Source organism: Cetorhinus maximus, chromosome 23, assembly GCF_964194155.1.
Source record: "Cetorhinus maximus chromosome 23, sCetMax3.hap1.1, whole genome shotgun sequence".
Lineage (NCBI taxonomy): Eukaryota > Metazoa > Chordata > Chondrichthyes > Lamniformes > Cetorhinidae > Cetorhinus > Cetorhinus maximus.
The window spans coordinates 17,017,168-17,037,232 of record NC_135901.1 but is presented as its reverse complement, the minus strand read 5'-3'; the positions used below and the strand labels follow the sequence as shown (position 1 = coordinate 17,037,232).

The 20,065-nt window shown below is 41.1% G+C and overlaps 2 protein-coding genes and 5 non-coding genes across 7 annotated transcripts in view; 5 read left to right on the top strand and 2 right to left on the bottom strand.

Annotated features, from left to right (window-relative positions):
- The window catches only part of LOC144696999 (uncharacterized), a 608,705-nt gene that overhangs the window by 320,041 nt on the left and 268,599 nt on the right, over positions 1-20,065 (bottom strand). The gene's annotated exons all lie outside the window — the stretch shown is intronic.
- Positions 1-20,065, bottom strand: part of LOC144697121 (uncharacterized) — a 392,678-nt gene that overhangs the window by 149,568 nt on the left and 223,045 nt on the right. The window lies entirely within an intron of this gene.
- Positions 3,803-3,875, top strand: trnav-aac (transfer RNA valine (anticodon AAC)). Its single transcript has one exon. It is a non-coding gene; the product is annotated as a tRNA-Val (tRNA).
- Positions 8,214-8,286, top strand: trnav-aac (transfer RNA valine (anticodon AAC)). The gene has a single exon. It is a non-coding gene; the product is annotated as a tRNA-Val (tRNA).
- trnav-aac (transfer RNA valine (anticodon AAC)) lies at positions 11,422-11,494 on the top strand. The gene has a single exon. It is a non-coding gene; the product is annotated as a tRNA-Val (tRNA).
- trnav-aac (transfer RNA valine (anticodon AAC)) lies at positions 15,833-15,905 on the top strand. Its single transcript has one exon. It is a non-coding gene; the product is annotated as a tRNA-Val (tRNA).
- trnav-aac (transfer RNA valine (anticodon AAC)) lies at positions 19,041-19,113 on the top strand. Its single transcript has one exon. It is a non-coding gene; the product is annotated as a tRNA-Val (tRNA).

Here is a 20,065-nt window from a genome sequence, read left to right as displayed (position 1 = left end):
TGATTGAGCAGAAAGCATTGCTGCCTGAGACATTTGCTGGACCGAGCATTCTGCATTATGAAATTTAAAAAAAACTGTTTCACCAGGTGAAAACCAAGAGTTGCCTTCCTGTAATAAGTGACCTGACCTCTCAGTCTAACCAGTGGAATCCTCCAAACATTCTGGTAGATCAGCATTGCCCTGTTTCCTAAAGGAAAATATAATCTGTAAAATTACATTCCCAGAACAAAATTAAATGAAACCAACTGAATGAAACTATCTATTTCAGCATGTGATCCTGGCAGGGCTCTGTTTAACTGTAGCAATCATTTTCCTCTTGATATAACACCCTGGTATAATGAGTCGTGGGGCAAAGGTAATTAGATTGTGTAAATACCTCAGAAATAATGCGATGTTTGATCAGAAAAATGAGCACTTTCGTCAATTCGACATGAAATCAAGAGGAAAAGTAAATAATGTTCATATGCATAGCTATGTAAGGAACACAAATCTAAATCTTCACGGCATTGGGTGAGGGAAACAATGTCATTTAAGGCAAACGAGGCACGGAATCTGCAGAAACTCCATTTTGAAAGGGAATTGTGCAATTAATTGATATTCAGAAAAATAACAGGTTTACTAAAAGAGAGAAGGAAACTGAAGTTAATTTGCTTGCTCTTTAAAAAATCTGGCAGAGACAGGATGATGGAAGGGCCCTTGTATGAATACATGGTGTTATGCCATTTTATGATGACATTGTCATATGAGTCTGTCTGCAGCATTCCAAATTCTAGCAGCTGAATTCCATTTCTCCCAACCAAATAGCCAGGCAGCTGCTGAGTGACAGCTCAGTTTAACATTCCAGATAAGATCACTGTCGTGGTGGTTGCCCAGTGTTTCTGTCGTGTAGTGGTTTTCACGTTCGCCTCACACGTTAAAAGCCCATGATTCGAAACCCTAGCAGAAGCATTATCCTATCTCACTAATCTCGAGAGGGAAATTTGCGTCATTCAGGTTTGTTGTTATATATTACCTGAATCTCGCATGCTACAGAAATGGTGCTTTTGCTCTTACCTGAGCTTTAAAATGAGTGCAGCATAATCAGAAGCGCTGAAATTTCATGACACACTGAATAGAAATAGATGTTCATTTTTTGACTCGGCACATTTTAGCAGTTTGTCCGAACAGCAACAGAATTTAATGGGTTTTCTGTGCAGATTTACATCGTTACCCACGATCTCAAAGACGTCTCATAGTAAAGTCTGCTCATTCGGACAGGCGCAAGCTATCGTGTAATTGAAACAGAAGAAATGATCACATCTTTAAATAATCGGTCTTCAGAATAAAGTAGCAGGAAAAATGGCCCAGGGACTCTTGGAAACCGAGGCGCAGTGCAGACCTGCTGGCTTCCCTGCTGTCTTCTACATGGAGGCGATTTAGGCCCCAGAAGGCTTCTCACCTGGAGCAAAGAGGGATCAAATATAATGAACGTATCATTCTCAAAACTGCTCCCAGTAAAATTTTTGGATTTTGTTTAAAAGCTCACTGTGCTCAATTTTAAAAGAGCACCACATGGTTTGCATTACCTGTTGACTGGCATTCTTTCGGATATCAGTCATGTTTGAATTTCGAGGTTGGTATATATTTCAGAGAGTCTCAATTCCAATGAAGGCATCAATAATAGATCAACTATTAATATTAAATATAGAATAACGGAACAAATACTGAGTAAAGTTTGTTCAATTTCATCTCGCAAGGATAAGACAGATGTTCCTCATGATTGAGCAGAAAGCATTGCACCCGCAGACATTTGCTGGACGGACACGTGTACATGTTGAAACTCAGAGCAAACTGAGGCACCAGGGTGAAACCAACAGTTGTCTTCCTGCAACAAGTGACTTGGACCCTCAGTCCAGCCGTTGCAATCCTCCAAACATTCTGGTAGCTCAGCACTGCCCTGTTTGTTACACAAATGTTTATCCTCTGTAAGATTCTGGTCAGCCATTTTATGATGACATTGTTACATCAGCTTGCTGCAGCGTTCCTGAGAATAGCAGCTGTATTTCATTTCTCCACAACAGAGACCCAGATTAGTGGTTATCACGTTCGCCTCACGCGTGAAAAATCACCGGTTTGAAACCGGGCAGAAACATTATCCAAGCTGGCCAATTTTGAGAGAGGAAAATTTGTGTATGTCAGGTTTGTTGTTGAATGTTACTTGAATCTCACATGCTTCAGGCATGGAGCTTTTGCTCTTACCTGGGCCTTAAAATGAATGCAGCAAAATCAGAAACGCTGAAATTTCTTGAAACACTGAGTAGAAATAGATGTTCCTTTTTTGACTCGGCACGCATTTTAGCAGTTCGTCCAGTCAGCAACAGAATTTAGTGGGTTTTCGATGCAGATTTACATCATTACTCACCGTCTCAAAGATGTCTCATGCTAAAGCGCGCGCATAAGGACAGGCGCAAGCGATGCTGCAATTGAACCAGAGGAAATGACGGAACTGGTACAGAATCACTCCTTTAAATAATCGGTGTTCAGAATAGAATATCAGAAAAAACGACCGAGGGAGTCGTGGAAACCGAGGTGCAGTGCAGATCTGCTTGCTTCCCTCCTGTCTGCTACATGGTCATGGTTAAGCTGCCAGAAGGCTTGTCACCTGGAGGAAAGAGGGATCAAATATAATGAACGCATCATTCTCAAAACTGCTCCCATTAAATTTCTTTCATTTTGTTTAAAAGCTAATTGTGCTCAATTTCAAATGAGCACCACATGGTTTGCATTACCTGTTGACTGGCATTCTTTTGTCTATCAGTCATGTTTGCAATTCGAGTTTGGTGCATCTTTCAGAGAGTCTCAATTCAAATGAAGGCATCAATAACAGATACAATGTTAATATTAAATATAGAATAGCGGAACAAATACGGAACGAGATTTGTTTAATTTCGGCTGCCAAGGATAAGACGGATGTTCCTCATGATTGAGCAGAAAGCATTGCACCCAGAGTCATTTGCTGGACGGATACGTGTACATTTGAAATTCAGAGCAAGCAGAGGCACCAGGGTGAAACCTACAGTTAGTTCCTGCAACAAGTGAGTTGGACCCTCAGTCCAGCCGTTGGAATCCTCCAAACATTCTGGTAGCTCAGCACTGCCCTGTTTGTTACACCAATATTTATCCTCTGTAAGATTCCGGTCCAGGAACAAAATTATTTCAAATCAAATGAAGTAAACGAACAATTGAAGCATGCAATCTTGGCAGGGCCCTGTTAAACTCCGAAACAAACATTTTCCTCTGTAATATCGCACCCTCGATTGAAGGGCTGTGGAGCAAAAGTAATGAGATTGTAAAAATAGAAAGGTTGAAAAAAATAACACTTTCGCAAATTCGATGAGATCAATTGCATAATTACATCATGTTCATCTGGCGAAGTATATTAGGAACCCAAGTCCAAATCGTCAAGTGAACCTTGTGAATCAAGGGAAACCAGGCGTGGATTCTGCAGAAACGACTTTTTCAAAAGGGAATTCAGCAATTTAATGAAAGAGAGGAAAAAACTGGTTCACTAAGAGAGAGAAGCAAATTGTAATTAATTAGTGCGCTCGTTTAGTGTGCCTCGGATCGGATGATGGAAGGGCCCCTTATGCCTTTGCATGGATACATGGTGCTAGGCCATTTTATGATGACGTTGTAACATCAGTCTCGCTGCAGCGTTCCTGAGAATCGCAGCTGTATTTAATTTCTCTGCAGCACGAACCCAGATTGCTGCAGTGTTACAGCGCAGTTTAGCATTGCAGACAAGCTCCATAAATGTACGGCAGTTTCTGTAGTGTAGTGGTTATCACGTTCGCCTAACACGCGAAAGGTCCCCGGTTCGAAACCGGGCAGAAACATTATGAAAACTTACTCATTCAATAGTGAGGATAATTTGCACCGTTGAAGCTTACCTGAATCTCATATATTACAGGCATAATGCATTTGCTCTCACCGAGGTCATAAAATGCATGCAGCAAAATCAGCACGTCTTTCGATGCAGCTTAACACAGTTACTCACCATGTCAAAGGTGTCTCATTGTAACGTGTGCTCACAAAGACAGACAAAGAGTGTTCAGATCTATTCACCGCATCATTCTCAAGCCTGTTCCCTGTAAAGTTCTTTGATTTTGTTGCAATGCTGACTGTTGGACTGCCTCTCAAATCAGACCCATATCAGGTGCATTACCTGGTGTCTGGCATTCTTTTATTTGCCAGTCAAGTTTGCATTTCGATGTTGTTGTATATTTCAGAGAGTCTCAAGTCAACCGAGGGCATCAATGTCAAATATATTAATACTGAATGTTGAATAACATAAAAAATTGCTGAGAAATGTTTGTTGAATTTCGTCTTCTGATGAGAAGGCTGTTCCGAATGATTGAGCAGAAAACATTGTTGCCTGAGATATTTGCAGGACCGAGCCTTCTGCATTATGAAACTCAAAACAAACTGAAGCACTAGGTGGACACCAAGAGTTGTCTTCCTGTAACAAGCGACATGACCTCTCAGTCTAACGCTTGGACTCCTCCAAACATTCTGGTGGATCAGCACTATCCTGTTTCCTAAAAAAACATATATTCTGTAAAATTACATTCCCAGAACAAAATTATATTAAACCAACTGAAAGAAACGGCCTATTTCAGCATGTGATCCTGGCAGGGCTCTGTTTAATGGTAGCAATCATTTTTCTGCGTGAAATAACACCCTCGATTAACGAGTCGTGGAGCAAATGTATTTAGATTGTGTAAATAACTCAGAAATAATCAGGCATGTGATGAGAAATAGAAGCACTTTCGTCAATTCGATATGAAATCAAGAGATAAGTAAATAATTTTCATATGCATAGCTATGTAAGGAACACAAGCCTAAACGCTCATGGCATTGGTTGAGGGAAACGTTGTTAATTCAGGCAAACTAGGCATGGAATCTGCAGAAACTCCATTTTCAAAAGGGAATGATGCAATTAATTGATATGCAAAAAAATAAGAAGTTCACTAATAGAGAGAAGGAAACTGGGGTTAATTCGTTGGCACTTTTAAAAAGCTGACTGAGACAGGATGATGGAAGGGCCATGGTATGGGTACATGGTGCTATGCCATTTTATGATGACATTGTGATATGAATCTGCCTGCAGCATTCCAAATTCTGGCAGCTGAATTGCATTTCTCCCATCCAAAGAGCCAGAGAGCTGCTGCGTGATAGCACAGTTTAACATTCCAGATAGGCTCACTGCAGTTATGTCTGGCCAATGTTTCTGTGGTGTACTGGTTATCACGTTCGCGTCACACGCGAAAAATCACCGGTTTGAAACCAGTTAGAAACATTATCCAAGCTTGCCAATTTTGAGAGAGGAAAATTTGTGTATGTCAGGTTTGTTGTTGAATGTTACCTGAATCTCGCATGCTACAGGCATGGTGCTTTTGCTCTTACCTGGGCCTTAAAATGAATGCAGCAAAATCAGAAACGCTGAAATTTCATGACACACTGAGTAGAAATAGATGTTCGTTTTCTTGACTCGGCACGCGTTTTAGCAGTTCGTCCGGTCAGCAACAGAATTTAGTGGGTTTTCGATGCAGATTTACGTAATTACTCACCGTCTCAAAGATGTCTCATGCTAAAGTGCGTGCACAAGGACAGGCATTAGTGACGCTGCAATTGAACCAGAGGAAATGACAGAACTGGTACAGAATCACTCCTTTAAATAATCGGTCTTCAGAATAGGGTATCAGGAAAAACGACCGTGGGAGTCGTGGAAAACGAGGCGCAGTGCAGATCTGCTGGCTTCCCCCCTGTCTTCTACATGGTCGTGATTAAGGCCCCAGAAGGCTTCTCACCTGGAGCAAAGAGGGATCAAATATAATGAACGTATCATTCTCAAAACTGCTCCCAGTAAAATTTTTGGATTTTGTTTAAAAGCTCACTGTGCTCAATTTTAAAAGAGCACCACATGGTTTGCATTACCTGTTGACTGGCATTCTTTCGGATATCAGTCATGTTTGAATTTCGAGGTTGGTATATATTTCAGAGAGTCTCAATTCCAATGAAGGCATCAATAATAGATCAACTATTAATATTAAATATAGAATAACGGAACAAATACTGAGTAAAGTTTGTTCAATTTCATCTCGCAAGGATAAGACAGATGTTCCTCATGATTGAGCAGAAAGCATTGCACCCGGAGACATTTGCTGGACGGACACGTGTACATGTTGAAACTCAGAGCAAACTGAGGCACCAGGGTGAAACCAACAGTTGTCTTCCTGCAACAAGTGACTTGGACCCTCAGTCCAGCCGTTGCAATCCTCCAAACATTCTGGTAGCTCAGCACTGCCCTGTTTGTTACACAAATGTTTATCCTCTGTAAGATTCTGGTCAGCCATTTTATGATGACATTGTTACATCAGCTTGCTGCAGCGTTCCTGAGAATAGCAGCTGTATTTCATTTCTCCACAACAGAGACCCAGATTAGTGGTTATCACGTTCGCCTCACGCGTGAAAAATCACCGGTTTGAAACCGGGCAGAAACATTATCCAAGCTGGCCAATTTTGAGAGAGGAAAATTTGTGTATGTCAGGTTTGTTGTTGAATGTTACTTGAATCTCACATGCTTCAGGCATGGAGCTTTTGCTCTTACCTGGGCCTTAAAATGAATGCAGCAAAATCAGAAACGCTGAAATTTCTTGAAACACTGAGTAGAAATAGATGTTCCTTTTTTGACTCGGCACGCATTTTAGCAGTTCGTCCAGTCAGCAACAGAATTTAGTGGGTTTTCGATGCAGATTTACATCATTACTCACCGTCTCAAAGATGTCTCATGCTAAAGCGCGCGCATAAGGACAGGCGCAAGCGATGCTGCAATTGAACCAGAGGAAATGACGGAACTGGTACAGAATCACTCCTTTAAATAATCGGTGTTCAGAATAGAATATCAGAAAAAACGACCGAGGGAGTCGTGGAAACCGAGGTGCAGTGCAGATCTGCTTGCTTCCCTCCTGTCTGCTACATGGTCATGGTTAAGCTGCCAGAAGGCTTGTCACCTGGAGGAAAGAGGGATCAAATATAATGAACGCATCATTCTCAAAACTGCTCCCATTAAATTTCTTTCATTTTGTTTAAAAGCTAATTGTGCTCAATTTCAAATGAGCACCACATGGTTTGCATTACCTGTTGACTGGCATTCTTTTGTCTATCAGTCATGTTTGCAATTCGAGTTTGGTGCATCTTTCAGAGAGTCTCAATTCAAATGAAGGCATCAATAACAGATACAATGTTAATATTAAATATAGAATAGCGGAACAAATACGGAACGAGATTTGTTTAATTTCGGCTGCCAAGGATAAGACGGATGTTCCTCATGATTGAGCAGAAAGCATTGCACCCAGAGTCATTTGCTGGACGGATACGTGTACATTTGAAATTCAGAGCAAGCAGAGGCACCAGGGTGAAACCTACAGTTAGTTCCTGCAACAAGTGAGTTGGACCCTCAGTCCAGCCGTTGGAATCCTCCAAACATTCTGGTAGCTCAGCACTGCCCTGTTTGTTACACCAATATTTATCCTCTGTAAGATTCCGGTCCAGGAACAAAATTATTTCAAATCAAATGAAGTAAACGAACAATTGAAGCATGCAATCTTGGCAGGGCCCTGTTAAACTCCGAAACAAACATTTTCCTCTGTAATATCGCACCCTCGATTGAAGGGCTGTGGAGCAAAAGTAATGAGATTGTAAAAATAGAAAGGTTGAAAAAAATAACACTTTCGCAAATTCGATGAGATCAATTGCATAATTACATCATGTTCATCTGGCGAAGTATATTAGGAACCCAAGTCCAAATCGTCAAGTGAACCTTGTGAATCAAGGGAAACCAGGCGTGGATTCTGCAGAAACGACTTTTTCAAAAGGGAATTCAGCAATTTAATGAAAGAGAGGAAAAAACTGGTTCACTAAGAGAGAGAAGCAAATTGTAATTAATTAGTGCGCTCGTTTAGTGTGCCTCGGATCGGATGATGGAAGGGCCCCTTATGCCTTTGCATGGATACATGGTGCTAGGCCATTTTATGATGACGTTGTAACATCAGTCTCGCTGCAGCGTTCCTGAGAATCGCAGCTGTATTTAATTTCTCTGCAGCACGAACCCAGATTGCTGCAGTGTTACAGCGCAGTTTAGCATTGCAGACAAGCTCCATAAATGTACGGCAGTTTCTGTAGTGTAGTGGTTATCACGTTCGCCTAACACGCGAAAGGTCCCCGGTTCGAAACCGGGCAGAAACATTATGAAAACTTACTCATTCAATAGTGAGGATAATTTGCACCGTTGAAGCTTACCTGAATCTCATATATTACAGGCATAATGCATTTGCTCTCACCGAGGTCATAAAATGCATGCAGCAAAATCAGCACGTCTTTCGATGCAGCTTAACACAGTTACTCACCATGTCAAAGGTGTCTCATTGTAACGTGTGCTCACAAAGACAGACAAAGAGTGTTCAGATCTATTCACCGCATCATTCTCAAGCCTGTTCCCTGTAAAGTTCTTTGATTTTGTTGCAATGCTGACTGTTGGACTGCCTCTCAAATCAGACCCATATCAGGTGCATTACCTGGTGTCTGGCATTCTTTTATTTGCCAGTCAAGTTTGCATTTCGATGTTGTTGTATATTTCAGAGAGTCTCAAGTCAACCGAGGGCATCAATGTCAAATATATTAATACTGAATGTTGAATAACATAAAAAATTGCTGAGAAATGTTTGTTGAATTTCGTCTTCTGATGAGAAGGCTGTTCCGAATGATTGAGCAGAAAACATTGTTGCCTGAGATATTTGCAGGACCGAGCCTTCTGCATTATGAAACTCAAAACAAACTGAAGCACTAGGTGGACACCAAGAGTTGTCTTCCTGTAACAAGCGACATGACCTCTCAGTCTAACGCTTGGACTCCTCCAAACATTCTGGTGGATCAGCACTATCCTGTTTCCTAAAAAAACATATATTCTGTAAAATTACATTCCCAGAACAAAATTATATTAAACCAACTGAAAGAAACGGCCTATTTCAGCATGTGATCCTGGCAGGGCTCTGTTTAATGGTAGCAATCATTTTTCTGCGTGAAATAACACCCTCGATTAACGAGTCGTGGAGCAAATGTATTTAGATTGTGTAAATAACTCAGAAATAATCAGGCATGTGATGAGAAATAGAAGCACTTTCGTCAATTCGATATGAAATCAAGAGATAAGTAAATAATTTTCATATGCATAGCTATGTAAGGAACACAAGCCTAAACGCTCATGGCATTGGTTGAGGGAAACGTTGTTAATTCAGGCAAACTAGGCATGGAATCTGCAGAAACTCCATTTTCAAAAGGGAATGATGCAATTAATTGATATGCAAAAAAATAAGAAGTTCACTAATAGAGAGAAGGAAACTGGGGTTAATTCGTTGGCACTTTTAAAAAGCTGACTGAGACAGGATGATGGAAGGGCCATGGTATGGGTACATGGTGCTATGCCATTTTATGATGACATTGTGATATGAATCTGCCTGCAGCATTCCAAATTCTGGCAGCTGAATTGCATTTCTCCCATCCAAAGAGCCAGAGAGCTGCTGCGTGATAGCACAGTTTAACATTCCAGATAGGCTCACTGCAGTTATGTCTGGCCAATGTTTCTGTGGTGTACTGGTTATCACGTTCGCGTCACACGCGAAAAATCACCGGTTTGAAACCAGTTAGAAACATTATCCAAGCTTGCCAATTTTGAGAGAGGAAAATTTGTGTATGTCAGGTTTGTTGTTGAATGTTACCTGAATCTCGCATGCTACAGGCATGGTGCTTTTGCTCTTACCTGGGCCTTAAAATGAATGCAGCAAAATCAGAAACGCTGAAATTTCATGACACACTGAGTAGAAATAGATGTTCGTTTTCTTGACTCGGCACGCGTTTTAGCAGTTCGTCCGGTCAGCAACAGAATTTAGTGGGTTTTCGATGCAGATTTACGTAATTACTCACCGTCTCAAAGATGTCTCATGCTAAAGTGCGTGCACAAGGACAGGCATTAGTGACGCTGCAATTGAACCAGAGGAAATGACAGAACTGGTACAGAATCACTCCTTTAAATAATCGGTCTTCAGAATAGGGTATCAGGAAAAACGACCGTGGGAGTCGTGGAAAACGAGGCGCAGTGCAGATCTGCTGGCTTCCCCCCTGTCTTCTACATGGTCGTGATTAAGGCCCCAGAAGGCTTCTCACCTGGAGCAAAGAGGGATCAAATATAATGAACGTATCATTCTCAAAACTGCTCCCAGTAAAATTTTTGGATTTTGTTTAAAAGCTCACTGTGCTCAATTTTAAAAGAGCACCACATGGTTTGCATTACCTGTTGACTGGCATTCTTTCGGATATCAGTCATGTTTGAATTTCGAGGTTGGTATATATTTCAGAGAGTCTCAATTCAAATGAAGGCATCAATAATAGATCAACTATTAATATTAAATATAGAATAACGGAACAAATACTGAGTAAAGTTTGTTCAATTTCATCTCGCAAGGATAAGACAGATGTTCCTCATGATTGAGCAGAAAGCATTGCACCCGGAGACATTTGCTGGACGGATACGTGTACATTTGAAATTCAGAGCAAGCAGAGGCACCAGGGTGAAACCTACAGTTAGTTCCTGCAACAAGTGAGTTGGACCCTCAGTCCAGCCGTTGGAATCCTCCAAACATTCTGGTAGCTCAGCACTGCCCTGTTTGTTACACCAATATTTATCCTCTGTAAGATTCCGGTCCAGGAACAAAATTATTTCAAATCAAATGAAGTAAACGAACAATTGAAGCATGCAATCTTGGCAGGGCCCTGTTAAACTCCGAAACAAACATTTTCCTCTGTAATATCGCACCCTCGATTGAAGGGCTGTGGAGCAAAAGTAATGAGATTGTAAAAATAGAAAGGTTGAAAAAAATAACACTTTCGCAAATTCGATGAGATCAATTGCATAATTACATCATGTTCATCTGGCGAAGTATATTAGGAACCCAAGTCCAAATCGTCAAGTGAACCTTGTGAATCAAGGGAAACCAGGCGTGGATTCTGCAGAAACGACTTTTTCAAAAGGGAATTCAGCAATTTAATGAAAGAGAGGAAAAAACTGGTTCACTAAGAGAGAGAAGCAAATTGTAATTAATTAGTGCGCTCGTTTAGTGTGCCTCGGATCGGATGATGGAAGGGCCCCTTATGCCTTTGCATGGATACATGGTGCTAGGCCATTTTATGATGACGTTGTAACATCAGTCTCGCTGCAGCGTTCCTGAGAATCGCAGCTGTATTTAATTTCTCTGCAGCACGAACCCAGATTGCTGCAGTGTTACAGCGCAGTTTAGCATTGCAGACAAGCTCCATAAATGTACGGCAGTTTCTGTAGTGTAGTGGTTATCACGTTCGCCTAACACGCGAAAGGTCCCCGGTTCGAAACCGGGCAGAAACATTATGAAAACTTACTCATTCAATAGTGAGGATAATTTGCACCGTTGAAGCTTACCTGAATCTCATATATTACAGGCATAATGCATTTGCTCTCACCGAGGTCATAAAATGCATGCAGCAAAATCAGCACGTCTTTCGATGCAGCTTAACACAGTTACTCACCATGTCAAAGGTGTCTCATTGTAACGTGTGCTCACAAAGACAGACAAAGAGTGTTCAGATCTATTCACCGCATCATTCTCAAGCCTGTTCCCTGTAAAGTTCTTTGATTTTGTTGCAATGCTGACTGTTGGACTGCCTCTCAAATCAGACCCATATCAGGTGCATTACCTGGTGTCTGGCATTCTTTTATTTGCCAGTCAAGTTTGCATTTCGATGTTGTTGTATATTTCAGAGAGTCTCAAGTCAACCGAGGGCATCAATGTCAAATATATTAATACTGAATGTTGAATAACATAAAAAATTGCTGAGAAATGTTTGTTGAATTTCGTCTTCTGATGAGAAGGCTGTTCCGAATGATTGAGCAGAAAACATTGTTGCCTGAGATATTTGCAGGACCGAGCCTTCTGCATTATGAAACTCAAAACAAACTGAAGCACTAGGTGGACACCAAGAGTTGTCTTCCTGTAACAAGCGACATGACCTCTCAGTCTAACGCTTGGACTCCTCCAAACATTCTGGTGGATCAGCACTATCCTGTTTCCTAAAAAAACATATATTCTGTAAAATTACATTCCCAGAACAAAATTATATTAAACCAACTGAAAGAAACGGCCTATTTCAGCATGTGATCCTGGCAGGGCTCTGTTTAATGGTAGCAATCATTTTTCTGCGTGAAATAACACCCTCGATTAACGAGTCGTGGAGCAAATGTATTTAGATTGTGTAAATAACTCAGAAATAATCAGGCATGTGATGAGAAATAGAAGCACTTTCGTCAATTCGATATGAAATCAAGAGATAAGTAAATAATTTTCATATGCATAGCTATGTAAGGAACACAAGCCTAAACGCTCATGGCATTGGTTGAGGGAAACGTTGTTAATTCAGGCAAACTAGGCATGGAATCTGCAGAAACTCCATTTTCAAAAGGGAATGATGCAATTAATTGATATGCAAAAAAATAAGAAGTTCACTAATAGAGAGAAGGAAACTGGGGTTAATTCGTTGGCACTTTTAAAAAGCTGACTGAGACAGGATGATGGAAGGGCCATGGTATGGGTACATGGTGCTATGCCATTTTATGATGACATTGTGATATGAATCTGCCTGCAGCATTCCAAATTCTGGCAGCTGAATTGCATTTCTCCCATCCAAAGAGCCAGAGAGCTGCTGCGTGATAGCACAGTTTAACATTCCAGATAGGCTCACTGCAGTTATGTCTGGCCAATGTTTCTGTGGTGTACTGGTTATCACGTTCGCGTCACACGCGAAAAATCACCGGTTTGAAACCAGTTAGAAACATTATCCAAGCTTGCCAATTTTGAGAGAGGAAAATTTGTGTATGTCAGGTTTGTTGTTGAATGTTACCTGAATCTCGCATGCTACAGGCATGGTGCTTTTGCTCTTACCTGGGCCTTAAAATGAATGCAGCAAAATCAGAAACGCTGAAATTTCATGACACACTGAGTAGAAATAGATGTTCGTTTTCTTGACTCGGCACGCGTTTTAGCAGTTCGTCCGGTCAGCAACAGAATTTAGTGGGTTTTCGATGCAGATTTACGTAATTACTCACCGTCTCAAAGATGTCTCATGCTAAAGTGCGTGCACAAGGACAGGCATTAGTGACGCTGCAATTGAACCAGAGGAAATGACAGAACTGGTACAGAATCACTCCTTTAAATAATCGGTCTTCAGAATAGGGTATCAGGAAAAACGACCGTGGGAGTCGTGGAAAACGAGGCGCAGTGCAGATCTGCTGGCTTCCCCCCTGTCTTCTACATGGTCGTGATTAAGGCCCCAGAAGGCTTCTCACCTGGAGCAAAGAGGGATCAAATATAATGAACGTATCATTCTCAAAACTGCTCCCAGTAAAATTTTTGGATTTTGTTTAAAAGCTCACTGTGCTCAATTTTAAAAGAGCACCACATGGTTTGCATTACCTGTTGACTGGCATTCTTTCGGATATCAGTCATGTTTGAATTTCGAGGTTGGTATATATTTCAGAGAGTCTCAATTCAAATGAAGGCATCAATAATAGATCAACTATTAATATTAAATATAGAATAACGGAACAAATACTGAGTAAAGTTTGTTCAATTTCATCTCGCAAGGATAAGACAGATGTTCCTCATGATTGAGCAGAAAGCATTGCACCCGCAGACATTTGCTGGACGGACACGTGTACATGTTGAAACTCAGAGCAAACTGAGGCACCAGGGTGAAACCAACAGTTGTCTTCCTGCAACAAGTGACTTGGACCCTCAGTCCAGCCGTTGCAATCCTCCAAACATTCTGGTAGCTCAGCACTGCCCTGTTTGTTACACAAATGTTTATCCTCTGTAAGATTCTGGTCAGCCATTTTATGATGACATTGTTACATCAGCTTGCTGCAGCGTTCCTGAGAATAGCAGCTGTATTTCATTTCTCCACAACAGAGACCCAGATTAGTGGTTATCACGTTCGCCTCACGCGTGAAAAATCACCGGTTTGAAACCGGGCAGAAACATTATCCAAGCTGGCCAATTTTGAGAGAGGAAAATTTGTGTATGTCAGGTTTGTTGTTGAATGTTACTTGAATCTCACATGCTTCAGGCATGGAGCTTTTGCTCTTACCTGGGCCTTAAAATGAATGCAGCAAAATCAGAAACGCTGAAATTTCTTGAAACACTGAGTAGAAATAGATGTTCCTTTTTTGACTCGGCACGCATTTTAGCAGTTCGTCCAGTCAGCAACAGAATTTAGTGGGTTTTCGATGCAGATTTACATCATTACTCACCGTCTCAAAGATGTCTCATGCTAAAGCGCGCGCATAAGGACAGGCGCAAGCGATGCTGCAATTGAACCAGAGGAAATGACGGAACTGGTACAGAATCACTCCTTTAAATAATCGGTGTTCAGAATAGAATATCAGAAAAAACGACCGAGGGAGTCGTGGAAACCGAGGTGCAGTGCAGATCTGCTTGCTTCCCTCCTGTCTGCTACATGGTCATGGTTAAGCTGCCAGAAGGCTTGTCACCTGGAGGAAAGAGGGATCAAATATAATGAACGCATCATTCTCAAAACTGCTCCCATTAAATTTCTTTCATTTTGTTTAAAAGCTAATTGTGCTCAATTTCAAATGAGCACCACATGGTTTGCATTACCTGTTGACTGGCATTCTTTTGTCTATCAGTCATGTTTGCAATTCGAGTTTGGTGCATCTTTCAGAGAGTCTCAATTCAAATGAAGGCATCAATAACAGATACAATGTTAATATTAAATATAGAATAGCGGAACAAATACGGAACGAGATTTGTTTAATTTCGGCTGCCAAGGATAAGACGGATGTTCCTCATGATTGAGCAGAAAGCATTGCACCCAGAGTCATTTGCTGGACGGATACGTGTACATTTGAAATTCAGAGCAAGCAGAGGCACCAGGGTGAAACCTACAGTTAGTTCCTGCAACAAGTGAGTTGGACCCTCAGTCCAGCCGTTGGAATCCTCCAAACATTCTGGTAGCTCAGCACTGCCCTGTTTGTTACACCAATATTTATCCTCTGTAAGATTCCGGTCCAGGAACAAAATTATTTCAAATCAAATGAAGTAAACGAACAATTGAAGCATGCAATCTTGGCAGGGCCCTGTTAAACTCCGAAACAAACATTTTCCTCTGTAATATCGCACCCTCGATTGAAGGGCTGTGGAGCAAAAGTAATGAGATTGTAAAAATAGAAAGGTTGAAAAAAATAACACTTTCGCAAATTCGATGAGATCAATTGCATAATTACATCATGTTCATCTGGCGAAGTATATTAGGAACCCAAGTCCAAATCGTCAAGTGAACCTTGTGAATCAAGGGAAACCAGGCGTGGATTCTGCAGAAACGACTTTTTCAAAAGGGAATTCAGCAATTTAATGAAAGAGAGGAAAAAACTGGTTCACTAAGAGAGAGAAGCAAATTGTAATTAATTAGTGCGCTCGTTTAGTGTGCCTCGGATCGGATGATGGAAGGGCCCCTTATGCCTTTGCATGGATACATGGTGCTAGGCCATTTTATGATGACGTTGTAACATCAGTCTCGCTGCAGCGTTCCTGAGAATCGCAGCTGTATTTAATTTCTCTGCAGCACGAACCCAGATTGCTGCAGTGTTACAGCGCAGTTTAGCATTGCGGACAAGCTCCATAAATGTACGGCAGTTTCTGTAGTGTAGTGGTTATCACGTTCGCCTAACACGCAAAAGGTCCCCGGTTCGAAACCGGGCAGAAACATTATGAAAACTTACTCATTCAATAGTGAGGATAATTTGCACCGTTGAAGCTTACCTGAATCTCATATATTACAGGCATAATGCATTTGCTCTCACCGAGGTCATAAAATGCATGCAGCAAAATCAGCACGTCTTTCGATGCAGCTTAACACAGTTACTCACCATGTCAAAGGTGTCTCATTGTAACGTGTGCTCACAAAGACAGACAAAGAGTGTTCAGATCTATTCACCGCATCATTCTCAAGCCTGTTCCCTGTAAAGTTCTTTGATTTTGTTGCAATGCTGACTGTTGGACTGCCTCTCAAATCAGACCCATATCAGGTGCATTACCTGGTGTCTGGCATTCTTTTATTTGCCAGTCAAGTTTGCATTTCGATGTTGTTGTATATTTCAGAGAGTCTCAAGTCAACCGAGGGCATCAATGTCAAATATATTAATACTGAATGTTGAATAACATAAAAAATTGCTGAGAAATGTTTGTTGAATTTCGTCTTCTGATGAGAAGGCTGTTCCGAATGATTGAGCAGAAAACATTGTTGCCTGAGATATTTGCAGGACCGAGCCTTCTGCATTATGAAACTCAAAACAAACTGAAGCACTAGGTGGACACCAAGAGTTGTCTTCCTGTAACAAGCGACATGACCTCTCAGTCTAACGCTTGGACTCCTCCAAACATTCTGGTGGATCAGCACTATCCTGTTTCCTAAAAAAACATATATTCTGTAAAATTACATTCCCAGAACAAAATTATATTAAACCAACTGAAAGAAACGGCCTATTTCAGCATGTGATCCTGGCAGGGCTCTGTTTAATGGTAGCAATCATTTTTCTGCGTGAAATAACACCCTCGATTAACGAGTCGTGGAGCAAATGTATTTAGATTGTGTAAATAACTCAGAAATAATCAGGCATGTGATGAGAAATAGAAGCACTTTCGTCAATTCGATATGAAATCAAGAGATAAGTAAATAATTTTCATATGCATAGCTATGTAAGGAACACAAGCCTAAACGCTCATGGCATTGGTTGAGGGAAACGTTGTTAATTCAGGCAAACTAGGCATGGAATCTGCAGAAACTCCATTTTCAAAAGGGAATGATGCAATTAATTGATATGCAAAAAAATAAGAAGTTCACTAATAGAGAGAAGGAAACTGGGGTTAATTCGTTGGCACTTTTAAAAAGCTGACTGAGACAGGATGATGGAAGGGCCATGGTATGGGTACATGGTGCTATGCCATTTTATGATGACATTGTGATATGAATCTGCCTGCAGCATTCCAAATTCTGGCAGCTGAATTGCATTTCTCCCATCCAAAGAGCCAGAGAGCTGCTGCGTGATAGCACAGTTTAACATTCCAGATAGGCTCACTGCAGTTATGTCTGGCCAATGTTTCTGTGGTGTACTGGTTATCACGTTCGCGTCACACGCGAAAAATCACCGGTTTGAAACCAGTTAGAAACATTATCCAAGCTTGCCAATTTTGAGAGAGGAAAATTTGTGTATGTCAGGTTTGTTGTTGAATGTTACCTGAATCTCGCATGCTACAGGCATGGTGCTTTTGCTCTTACCTGGGCCTTAAAATGAATGCAGCAAAATCAGAAACGCTGAAATTTCATGACACACTGAGTAGAAATAGATGTTCGTTTTCTTGACTCGGCACGCGTTTTAGCAGTTCGTCCGGTCAGCAACAGAATTTAGTGGGTTTTCGATGCAGATTTACGTAATTACTCACCGTCTCAAAGATGTCTCATGCTAAAGTGCGTGCACAAGGACAGGCATTAGTGACGCTGCAATTGAACCAGAGGAAATGACAGAACTGGTACAGAATCACTCCTTTAAATAATCGGTCTTCAGAATAGGGTATCAGGAAAAACGACCGTGGGAGTCGTGGAAAACGAGGCGCAGTGCAGATCTGCTGGCTTCCCCCCTGTCTTCTACATGGTCGTGATTAAGGCCCCAGAAGGCTTCTCACCTGGAGCAAAGAGGGATCAAATATAATGAACGTATCATTCTCAAAACTGCTCCCAGTAAAATTTTTGGATTTTGTTTAAAAGCTCACTGTGCTCAATTTTAAAAGAGCACCACATGGTTTGCATTACCTGTTGACTGGCATTCTTTCGGATATCAGTCATGTTTGAATTTCGAGGTTGGTATATATTTCAGAGAGTCTCAATTCAAATGAAGGCATCAATAATAGATCAACTATTAATATTAAATATAGAATAACGGAACAAATACTGAGTAAAGTTTGTTCAATTTCATCTCGCAAGGATAAGACAGATGTTCCTCATGATTGAGCAGAAAGCATTGCACCCGGAGACATTTGCTGGACGGATACGTGTACATTTGAAATTCAGAGCAAGCAGAGGCACCAGGGTGAAACCTACAGTTAGTTCCTGCAACAAGTGAGTTGGACCCTCAGTCCAGCCGTTGGAATCCTCCAAACATTCTGGTAGCTCAGCACTGCCCTGTTTGTTACACCAATATTTATCCTCTGTAAGATTCCGGTCCAGGAACAAAATTATTTCAAATCAAATGAAGTAAACGAACAATTGAAGCATGCAATCTTGGCAGGGCCCTGTTAAACTCCGAAACAAACATTTTCCTCTGTAATATCGCACCCTCGATTGAAGGGCTGTGGAGCAAAAGTAATGAGATTGTAAAAATAGAAAGGTTGAAAAAAATAACACTTTCGCAAATTCGATGAGATCAATTGCATAATTACATCATGTTCATCTGGCGAAGTATATTAGGAACCCAAGTCCAAATCGTCAAGTGAACCTTGTGAATCAAGGGAAACCAGGCGTGGATTCTGCAGAAACGACTTTTTCAAAAGGGAATTCAGCAATTTAATGAAAGAGAGGAAAAAACTGGTTCACTAAGAGAGAGAAGCAAATTGTAATTAATTAGTGCGCTCGTTTAGTGTGCCTCGGATCGGATGATGGAAGGGCCCCTTATGCCTTTGCATGGATACATGGTGCTAGGCCATTTTATGATGACGTTGTAACATCAGTCTCGCTGCAGCGTTCCTGAGAATCGCAGCTGTATTTAATTTCTCTGCAGCACGAACCCAGATTGCTGCAGTGTTACAGCGCAGTTTAGCATTGCGGACAAGCTCCATAAATGTACGGCAGTTTCTGTAGTGTAGTGGTTATCACGTTCGCCTAACACGCGAAAGGTCCCCGGTTCGAAACCGGGCAGAAACATTATGAAAACTTACTCATTCAATAGTGAGGATAATTTGCACCGTTGAAGCTTACCTGAATCTCATATATTACAGGCATAATGCATTTGCTCTCACCGAGGTCATAAAATGCATGCAGCAAAATCAGCACGTCTTTCGATGCAGCTTAACACAGTTACTCACCATGTCAAAGGTGTCTCATTGTAACGTGTGCTCACAAAGACAGACAAAGAGTGTTCAGATCTATTCACCGCATCATTCTCAAGCCTGTTCCCTGTAAAGTTCTTTGATTTTGTTGCAATGCTGACTGTTGGACTGCCTCTCAAATCAGACCCATATCAGGTGCATTACCTGGTGTCTGGCATTCTTTTATTTGCCAGTCAAGTTTGCATTTCGATGTTGTTGTATATTTCAGAGAGTCTCAAGTCAACCGAGGGCATCAATGTCAAATATATTAATACTGAATGTTGAATAACATAAAAAATTGCTGAGAAATGTTTGTTGAATTTCGTCTTCTGATGAGAAGGCTGTTCCGAATGATTGAGCAGAAAACATTGTTGCCTGAGATATTTGCAGGACCGAGCCTTCTGCATTATGAAACTCAAACAAACTGAAGCACTAGGTGGACACCAAGAGTTGTCTTCCTGTAACAAGCGACATGACCTCTCAGTCTAACGCTTGGACTCCTCCAAACATTCTGGTGGATCAGCACTATCCTGTTTCCTAAAAAAACATATATTCTGTAAAATTACATTCCCAGAACAAAATTATATTAAACCAACTGAAAGAAACGGCCTATTTCAGCATGTGATCCTGGCAGGGCTCTGTTTAATGGTAGCAATCATTTTTCTGCGTGAAATAACACCCTCGATTAACGAGTCGTGGAGCAAATGTATTTAGATTGTGTAAATAACTCAGAAATAATCAGGCATGTGATGAGAAATAGAAGCACTTTCGTCAATTCGATATGAAAT